Consider the following 8,684-nt stretch of genomic DNA (forward strand, 5'->3'; position numbering starts at 1 on the left):
TTGAGGATTTGAAAAAAATGACGAAATGACAAAAACGATGGGTTATAGCCCATGTTTTTTGAAATTTGGAAAAAAAAAGTTAGCCTCGTTTCTCATCATTTTGGACCGTGGGCTATAGCCCATATCGTACGGCATACTATGGCACGCCGTTTTTCATCATTTTTAAGGATTTGAAAAAAAAAAAAGAAAAAAAAACGATGGGTTATAGCCCATGTTTTTTTTAATTAAAAAAAAAAAAAGTTATCCTCGTTTCTCATCATTTTGGACCATGGGCTATAGCCCATATCGTACGGCATACTATAGCGCGCCGTTTTTCATCATTTTTGAGGATTCGAAAAAAATGACGAAATGACAAAAACGATGGGTTATAGCCCATGTTTTTTGAAATTTGGAAAAAAAAAGTTAGCCTCGTTTCTCATCATTTTGGACCGTGGGCTATAGCCCATATCGTACGGCATACTATGGCACGCGGTTTTTCATCATTTTTGAGGATTTGAAAAAAATGACGAAATGACAAAAACGATGGGTTATAGCCCATGTTTTTTTAAATTAAAAAAAAAAAAGTTAGCCTCGTTTCTCATCATTTTGGACCATGGGCTATAGCCCATATCGTACGGCATACTATAGCGCACCGTTTTTCATCATTTTTGAGGATTTGAAAAAAATGACGAAATGACAAAAACGATGGGTTATAGCCCATGTTTTTTTTAATTTTGAAAAAAAAGTTATCCTCGTTTCTCATCATTTTGGACCATGGGCTATAGCCCATATCGTACGGCATACTATAGCGCGCCGTTTTTCATCATTTTTGAGGATTTGAAAAAAATGACGAAATGACAAAAACGATGGGTTATAGCCCATGTTTTTTGAAATTTGGAAAAAAAAAGTTAGCCTCGTTTCTCATCATTTTGGACCGTGGGCTATAGCCCATATCGTACGGCATACTATGGCACGCCGTTTTTCATCATTTTTAAGGATTTGAAAAAAAAAAAAAAAAAAAAAACGATGGGTTATAGCCCATGTTTTTTTTAATTAAAAAAAAAAAAAGTTATCCTCGTTTCTCATCATTTTGGACCATGGGCTATAGCCCATATCGTACGGCATACTATAGCGCGCCGTTTTTCATCATTTTTGAGGATTCGAAAAAAATGACGAAATGACAAAAACGATGGGTTATAGCCCATGTTTTTTTTTAATTTTGAAAAAAAAGTTATCCTCGTTTCTCATCATTTTGGACCATGGGCTATAGCCCATATCGTACGGCATACTATAGCGCGCCGTTTTTCATCATTTTTGAGGATTTGAAAAAAATGACGAAATGACAAAAACGATGGGTTATAGCCCATGTTTTTTGAAATTTGGAAAAAAAAAGTTAGCCTCGTTTCTCATCATTTGACCATGGGCTATAGCCCATATCGTACGGCATACTATAGCGCGCCGTTTTTCATCATTTTTGAGGATTTAAAAAAAAAAACGAAAAAAAAAACGATGGGTTATAGCCCATGTTTTTTTAAATTAAAAAAAAAAAGTTAGCCTCGTTTCTCATCATTTTGGACCATGGGCTATAGCCCATATCGTACGGCATACTATAGCGCGCCGTTTTTCATCATTTTTGAGGATTCGAAAAAAATGACGAAATGACAAAAACGATGGGTTATAGCCCATGTTTTTTTAAATAAAAAAATAAAAAGTTAGCCTCGTTTCTCATCATTTTGGACCATGGGCTATAGCCCATATCGTACGGCATACTATAGCGCGCCGTTTTTCATCATTTTTGAGGATTTGAAAAAAATGACGAAATGACAAAAACGATGGGTTATAGCCCATGTTTTTTGAAATTTGGAAAAAAAAAGTTAGCCTCGTTTCTCATCATTTTGGACCGTGGGCTATAGCCCATATCGTACGGCATACTATGGCACGCGGTTTTTCATCATTTTTGAGGATTTGAAAAAAATGACGAAATGACAAAAACGATGGGTTATAGCCCATGTTTTTTTAAATTAAAAAAAAAAAAGTTAGCCTCGTTTCTCATCATTTTGGACCATGGGCTATAGCCCATATCGTACGGCATACTATAGCGCACCGTTTTTCATCATTTTTGAGGATTTGAAAAAAATGACGAAATGACAAAAACGATGGGTTATAGCCCATGTTTTTTTTAATTTTGAAAAAAAAGTTATCCTCGTTTCTCATCATTTTGGACCATGGGCTATAGCCCATATCGTACGGCATACAATAGCGCGCCGTTTTTCATCATTTTTGAGGATTCGAAAAAAATGACGAAATGACAAAAACGATGGGTTATAGCCCATGTTTTTTGAAATTTGGGAAAAAAAAGTTAGCCTCGTTTCTCATCATTTTGGACCGTGGGCTATAGCCCATATCGTACGGCATACTATGGCACGCCGTTTTTCATCATTTTTGAGGATTTGAAAAAAATGACGAAATGACAAAAACGATGGGTTATAGCCCATGTTTTTTGAAATTTGGGAAAAAAAAGTTATCCTCGTTTCTCATCATTTTGGACCATGGGCTCCTGGTTATTTTCGGAGGTTTTCTTTTTCTTCTTTTCCCCATGTTGAAAGTGATCTATGAAAAATGATCTCCATGTAACCATGGGGATGCGTGGTATGAGAGAGAGACGGTGGCGCGGCTTCCATGACAACTTCAAGGCAAACTCAAACTTAATTGGAAATATTGTCCAGGTAACAATAATCCCATTCTTTCTGGCACAAACGTTAAACGCAGTTTGTCACTCTGTTTGACAGTTTTCCCTGGACCCTTATTAGATCTTGAGAGCATACAATGAAACCAAATGGACCTGTGAGGGGCTGAGGGCCCATTTGGTTTCATATACGCTTTCAAGAATTACATTATTGCTATTGTTAAACATCTGCATTTACAAGAAGTCTACACACTCTCCACAGAAGTCTCCCACTGTACCTTCGCCAGGCAGCCTCTGTAGACCTTCTTAAAGCACAGCTCAAGAAAAGACCCACTTCTACACTCTTGCTTTTACATTTTTTGTTGTTCATGTCCTCACTGTATTGCATTACCATTACTGCTATTATTTTTAATGTTTTATTCCTTGCTTTTCTTTTCTTTCTTTCTCCATTAATGCTCCGTACAGCATTTCATGTCATACTTTACTTTACATGTCATAAATACTTTGAATAGGAGAGACGGAGTTTAATTGCCAGTCAAAGCAAAGACTGGATGATCATGGCACGTCTTCGCAGGACATGCTTGTGTGAGGGTGGAAATGTAGATGTTTTGGTTTTGTTTTAATATGTGATTTTCGTGATTTGCTGTGTTTTATAATTTTACATGCTGTAGAGTGAGATTATTGCAGAGTGATTTTACTTTCTTTATTTTTTTGCTTAATATTGTATTTCTGTTTGAACTGCATGATTTTGTATAACTTTATTTTTCCACTGACTGGCTAAGTGGCTAGTATACACTATAAGGCCAAATTCCAATACCCCAAATCTCGGCCACTCCCTCACTCACACTCCAGCATGGCGGTGTTACAGTGAAATTGGTGACCTTCCCAGATATGTGACCATTTTATGGACTTCACACAACTTACATGGAGGTCTTTATATACGTGGCCTAAAGCTAAATACCGCTAAATTGAACCTATGCTACCATGGACCATGGGCTATAGCCCATATCGTACGGCATACTATAGCATAGAAATGTAAAATTTACATTTCAACGAAAGGACCTGTAAATGACAACACAAAAACTAAGGCACTGGTGTCGTACTTCTGGTTTACCGGAACGGGGTGCAACTCCCTGCAGTGCCCTGCTCAATTTGTTGTATTTACATGGTTCATTGGTCTCAGAGGTCATCGCTATAGTCTTCATCATTGAGTGTTGCGGAGGATTGCGGAGACTTGCGGAAAGCGAAATTGCGGAAATTGCGGAAAGCGTAATGGCGGAAATTGCGGAAAGCGTAATGGCGGAAATTGCGGAAAGCGTAATTGCGGAAATTGCGGAAAGCGTAATTGCGGAAATTGCGGAAAGCGTAATTGCGGAAAGCGTAATTGCGGAAAGCGTAATTGCGGAAATTGCGGAATTGCGGAAATGGAAATTACGGAAATTGCGGAAATGGTGGATAACTTTTTTTTTCAAAATTGCGGAATTGCGGAAAATTCGGAAATTGCGGAAATGGTAATTGCGGAAATTGCGGAATTGCGGAAATTGCGGAAATGGTGGATAATTTTTTTTTTCAAAATTGTGGAATTGCGGAAATTGCGGAATTGCGGAAATCGAAATTGCGGAAATTGCGGAATTGCGGTAATGGAAATTACGGAAATTGCGGAATTGGTGGATAACTTTTTTTTTCAAAATTGCGGAAAATGCGGAATTGCGGAAATCGAATTTGCGGAATTGCGGAAATGGAAATTGCGGAAACGGTGGATAACTTTTTTTTTCAAAATTGCGGAATTGCGGAAAATTGCGGAAAGCGTAATTGCGGAAATTGCGGAAAGCGTAAATGCGGAAAGCGTAATTGCGGAAATTGCGGAAAGCGTAATTGCGGAAAGCGTAATTGCGGAAAGCGTAATTGCGGAAATTGCGGAAAGCGTAATTGCGGAAATTGCGGAAAGCGTAATTGCGGAAAGCGTAATTGCGGAAATTGCGGAAAGCGTAATTGCGGAAAGCATAATTGCGGAAATTGCGGAAAGCGTAATTGCGGAAATTGCGGAAATGGGTCATATTTCCCATGAAGCAGTGGGGCCAAAATTGACAAGCTTTTTTTTCTCCAATTTTATTATTTATTAAAAATGTCATCTCAAACCTCAATGGATATCTTACATTATATACATTGCAAGCAGACAAAAAGTAACAACAATACATCTACATATTTACACATAGTATATCTCCGGTGCGGCATGTACCTGAGGTCAGACATAAAGCATAACAGCAGATATAGTACTGTACATGATATGGGTGGAGATGCATGTGAAGGAGATGCATGAATAGAAAACAAATGTATTACTTCTTCAGTTGTCAATTTCAATCCCTGGTTTGGACTGCTTTGACATTTATTTTCATCTGGTCCTTCATCATCTCTTGATTCGCAAGGACATTTTGCAGGAGTGCTACGACAAAAAAGGGTTTTAGTATTTAAACAACTGATTCTACAAAAATGTGTTCATCTGGCCCGACTGGCCGGGTGATGCTTTCCTTATCAGTGGCTCTATTCTCTGATGCAGGCTGTGGAATGTAGCCTACTGCTTCTGTGGTGAACTATAGTTATGTTGTTGCCTCTATGTCTTACTGTATTGTGTTTTTAGAGCTTTTATTTTCTGCTGTAAAATGAATTGCCCAGCTTGGGACACAACAAACTTGACCGTGACCGCCTGGTGGTGCAGCCTGGGGATGTACGGCTTCTGTGGTGCAGGCCAGGGGCAGATGCACTGCTTCTCTGTTGCAGGCCAGGGGCAGATGCACTGCTTCTCTGTTGCAGGCCAGGGGTAGATGCACTGTTTCTCTGTTGCAGGCCAGGGGCAGATGCACTGCATCTCTGTTGCAGGCCAGGGGCAGATGCACTGCTTCTCTGTTGCAGGCCAGGGGTAGATGCATTGCTTCTCTGTTGCAGTCCAGGGGCAGATGCACTGCGACTCTGTTGCAGGCCAGGGGTAGATGCACTGTTTCTCTGTTGCAGGCCAGAGGTAGATGCACTGTTTCTCTGTTGCAGGCCAGGGGCAGATGCACTGCTTCTCTGTTGCAGGCCAGGGGCAGATGCACTGCTTCTCTGTTGCAGGCCAGGGGTAGATGCACTGTTTCTCTGTTGCAGGCCAGGGGCAGATGCACTGCATCTCTGTTGCAGGCCAGGGGCAGATGCACTGCTTCTCTGTTGCAGGCCAGGGGTAGATGCATTGCTTCTCTGTTGCAGTCCAGGGGCAGATGCACTGCGACTCTGTTGCAGGCCAGGGGTAGATGCACTGTTTCTCTGTTGCAGGCCAGAGGTAGATGCACTGTTTCTCTGTTGCAGGCCAGGGGCAGATGCACTGCTTCTCTGTTGCAGGCCAGAGGTAGATGCACTGCTTCTCTGTTGCAGGCCAGGGGCAGATGCACTGCGACTCTGTTGCAGGCCAGGGGCAGATGCACTGCTTCTCTGTTGCAGGCCAGGGGCAGATGCACTGCTTCTCTGTTGCAGGCCAGGGGAAGATGCACTGCTTCTCTGTTGCAGGCCAGGGGAAGATGCACTGCTTCTCTGTTGCAGGCCAGGGGTAGATGCACTGTTTCTCTGTTGCTGCTGTTGCAGGCCAGGGGTAGATGCACTGCTTCTCTGGTGGGACACATGGCTTCTCTGGTCAGGGTGTACTCTGCAATCAGCATGAAATGGCTGGTGCATTAGCCAGCCCATCCTGGACAATGAAGAGACAGAGCAAAGCAGTCAAGACATTTTACAGGTTACATTAATATTTAAGCAAACTCAAATTAACAGCATATCTTCAGTTTACCGTGGTGTTGCTCCCATGGGAATCTGGACCAAATGGATGTTGAATCGTTGGTGGACTAGTCAGTTCAGCTGGACTGCATTGACAAACCAAATATAGTATCAACATGTTGCATAAACTCAAAACATGAACAGCAAGTAATACCATTCTTACGTCTTCCTTGGCTTAGGTTTTTGCATAGATGTTGTCAAGTCGTCAATAGATGTGTAGAAATAAAACATAATAACCTTTTGCTTTTAATAGGAGAATCCTCCCCATCTGTCCCAAGGTCAGTGTGCACTGTGCAGAACCGCTTCAGGTAGCTTTAACCTTGACTCATCTGCAACATAATAACAAGTACTGATGAGTAAATGATGAGAAACGAGGCTAACTTTTTTTTTTCAAATTTCAAAAAACATGGGCTATAACCCATCGTTTTTGTCATTTCGTAATTTTTTTCAAATCCTCAAAAATGATGAAAAACGGCGCGCTATAGTATGCCGTACGATATGGGCTATAGCCCATGGTCCAAAATGATGAGAAACGAGGCTAACTTTTTTTTTTTTAATTTCGAAAAACATGGGCTATAACCCATCGTTTTTGTCATTTCGTCATTTTTTTCAAATCCTCAAAAATGATGAAAAACGGCGCGCTATAGTATGCCGTACGATATGGGCTATAGCCCATGGTCCAGAATGATGAGAAACGAGGATAACTTTTTTTTCAAAATTTAAAAAAACATGGGCTATAACCCATCGTTTTTGTCATTTCGTAATTTTTTTCAAATCCTCAAAAATGATGAAAAACGGCGCGCTATAGTATGCCGTACGATATGGGCTATAGCCCATGGTCCAAAATAATGAGAAACGAGGCTAACTTTTTTTTTTTAATTTAAAAAAACATGGGCTATAACCCATCGTTTTTCTTTTTTTTTTTCAAATCCTCAAAAATTATGAAAAACGGCGTGCCATAGTATGCCGTACGATATGGGCTATAGCCCATGGTCCAAAATGATGAGAAACGAGGCTAACTTTTTTTTTTTTATTTAAAAAAACATGGGCTATAACCCATCGTTTTTCTTTTTTTTTTTCAAATCCTCAAAAATTATGAAAAACGGCGTGCCATAGTATGCCGTACGATATGGGCTATAGCCCACGGTCCAAAATGATGAGAAACGAGGCTAACTTTTTTTTTTTTTATTTAAAAAAACATGGGCTATAACCCATCGTTTTATTTTTTTATTATTCTTTTTTTTAATCCTCATAAATGATGAAAAACGGCGTGCCATAGTATGCCGTACGATATGGGCTATAGCCCACGGTCCAAAATGATGAGAAACGAGGCTAACCTTTTTTTCTCCAAATTTCAAAAAACATGGGCTATAACCCATCGTTTTTGTCATTTCGTAATTTTTTTCAAATCCTCAAAAATGATGAAAAACGGCGCGCTATAGTATGCCGTACGATATGGGCTATAGCCCATGGTCCAAAATGATGAGAAACGAGGCTAACTTTTTTTTTTTAATTTAAAAAAACATGGGCTATAACCCATCGTTTTTGTCATTTTGTCATTTTTTTCAAATCCTCAAAAATGATGAAAAACGGCGCGCTATAGTATGCCGTACGATATGGGCTATAGCCCATGGTCCAAAATGATGAGAAACGAGGCTAACTTTTTTTTTTTTAATTTAAAAAAACATGGGCTATAACCCATCGTTTTTTTCATTTCGTCATTTTTTTCAAATCCTCAAAAATGATGAAACACGGCGCGCTATAGTATGCCGTATGATATGGGCTATAGCCCATGGTCCAAAATGATGAGAAACGAGGCTAACTTTTTTTTTTTAATTAAAAAAAACATGGGCTATAACCTATCGTTTTTTTCATTTTTTCCAAATCCTCAAAAATGATGAAAAACGGCGCGCTATAGTATGCCGTACGATATGGGCTATAGCCCATGGTCCAAAATGATGAGAAACGAGGCTAACTTTTTTTTTCCAAATTTCAAAAAACATGGGCTATAACCCATCGTTTTTTTCATTTTTTCATTTTTTTCAAATCCTCAAAAATGATGAAAAACGGCGCGCTATAGTATGCCGTACGATATGGGCTATAGCCCATGGTCCAAAATGATGAGAAACGAGGCTAACTTTTTTTTTTTAATAAAAAAAAAACATGGGCTATAACCCATCGTTTTTTTTGTTTTTTTTCCAAATCCTCAAAAATGATGAAA

The 8,684-nt window shown here is 39.6% G+C and overlaps 1 long non-coding RNA gene across 1 annotated transcript; it reads right to left on the minus strand.

Annotated features, from left to right (window-relative positions):
* Window positions 1–6,252: 6,252 nt before the first annotated feature.
* On the minus strand, window positions 6,253–6,845 carry LOC308311328. The gene is made up of 3 exons (XR_013963631.1): window positions 6,701–6,845; window positions 6,477–6,549; window positions 6,253–6,380 (listed from the first exon to the last, which is right to left on the minus strand). It is a non-coding gene; the product is annotated as an uncharacterized lncRNA (long non-coding RNA).
* Between the last annotated feature and the right edge of the window lie 1,839 nt (window positions 6,846–8,684).

This window comes from Protomyctophum bolini, assembly GCF_963924005.1.
Source record: "Protomyctophum bolini genome assembly, chromosome: 23".
In the NCBI taxonomy this organism is placed as follows: domain Eukaryota; kingdom Metazoa; phylum Chordata; class Actinopteri; order Myctophiformes; family Myctophidae; genus Protomyctophum; species Protomyctophum bolini.